Source organism: Tupaia chinensis, unplaced genomic scaffold (genome assembly GCF_000334495.1).
Source record: "Tupaia chinensis unplaced genomic scaffold, TupChi_1.0 Scaffold139785_1, whole genome shotgun sequence".
Classification (NCBI taxonomy): Eukaryota; Metazoa; Chordata; class Mammalia; order Scandentia; family Tupaiidae; genus Tupaia; species Tupaia belangeri.
In genome coordinates this window covers 871,607-873,500 of record NW_006199665.1, presented here as the reverse complement: position 1 = coordinate 873,500, position 1,894 = coordinate 871,607, and positions in this window count along the sequence as shown.

Here is a 1,894-nt window from a genome sequence, read left to right as displayed (position 1 = left end):
TTCTCTCTTTCTCTCTCTCTCTCTCTCTGTGTGTGTATGTGTGTGTCTTTGGTCAAATTAAAATAAATGAATGAATAAATACAATTTAATAAGTAATTCTTTTTTAAGAATTATTTTAACTTTATTTATTATTATTATTATCATTATTTTCCAGTTTGATCAGAGAGACACAGAGAGAGAGAGAGAGGAAGTGAGAAAGCAAGCCACCAGGTCCGAGACTTGAACCGTGGTTGGCCATGTGGGAGTCCAGCGCCTTTAACCACCATGCCACCTGCTGGCCCCAACAATTTAGTAAGTAATTCTAAATAAAAAAAAAAAAGCATAGATGGGTTCCTATCAGTAAGACCTGGAGCATAGTGGTTGTAGGGAATATATCCTAAATTGTTATTAGCCACTCCGTTTTACAATTGAGGCCATTGAAGCCCAGAGAGGTTAAGCAACTTGCCTGAGATCACACAGTAGTACCAAAACCTGGGATTTCCAACCCTGACTCCAGAGTCTGCACTCCAAGCAGAACTCCTCAGAGCTCCTCTGTCCTCACTCCACAAAGTGCGCGATCCTGAATCCAGAATGCAGCTGTAGGCAGAGTCCATGTGCTCCCTGACCTCGGGGAGTGGCCACTGACTCAGAACTGCGGGGAATCACCGCCACCTCCCTTATCTCAAGACAGGGAGACAACAGCTGGGGCCAGCAGGGGGCGCGGTAGTTAAGGTGTTGGACTCCCGCGTGTCAGACTGCGGTGCAATTCCTGGACCTGGTGTCTCTCCCTCTTTCTTTTTCTAGCACTCACGCCTTATAACAAAAAATATATAAATAATTAAAGTAAATCATTTTGGGAGCCTGCAGGCAGAATGGTTGTTAAGGTGCTAGACATTCCCACATGCCTGACCACAGTTCAAGACCTGGATATGGTGGCTTGCTTTCTCACTTTGTCTCTCTCTCTCTCTCTGTCTCTCTCTGGTCGGCTTAAAATAAATGAATGAATAAAGAAAATTAAATAAGTAATTCTTTTTGAAAAAGTAAATAATTCTTGGGACCAACAGCGTAATGGCTATGTCGCTGGACTCCCACGTAGTCGACCGCAGTTCACATCCCGGACCCGGTGGCTTAAAACTCACGCCAGGCGCGTGTGCGTGCGTGCCCAAGATCCCGAGAGGAGAATGGAGGAGAAGGGATTGCGGCGTGACCATCCCCCCTGGGGGTGATTTCGCTTTCTGTCTCTCTGTCTCTCCGTCTGTCTGGCAAGCACATGTGCCCTATAGCAAAAACCTCTCCAAAACAAAACAAAACCAAAAAAAGTAAGTAATTGTTTAAAAACTTTTAAAAATTAAAGACCCCACAGCCTGGGAGAGACGGGTCTATGGGGATCCCCGGGTCTCAGACTTCCACAGTACCAATCTCCTTCAGATACTTCTACCCTAGACTGAGTTCATCCAGATCAGCCAATATCATCCGTTTGGGTGTGGTGCTGGTGTAGCCTCCTGTAGGAAGCCCGCCCTGACTACATCCACCCCTCCAGTCAGAACTCACTCCCTCCTCCTATGCCCATAGTCTCTCAGACATCCTGTCTTCATGGAACTCCTCACACAGAGCTGAAACCCCAGGAATATTCCAAGGTGTGGTGGCATATGTAGAGAAGGGGGTGTTGGTATATTTCCTAAGCAATTAACTAACTGCTTTATGCTTAAGGCTGTGTTCGGTGCCAGGAATAGAGTGAGAATTGTCACTCCCTCACAGAGCTGTCAGGCATGGGTCCAAGGCGGCATTTCTCCATATAGAAATTAAAATAAAATATGTAAATTTAAATGAATGGATAAATAAAGTGAATACTTGTAAATTATGTATATTACATATATATATTATATATATAAATGCACTAGAGAGTCCATGCACT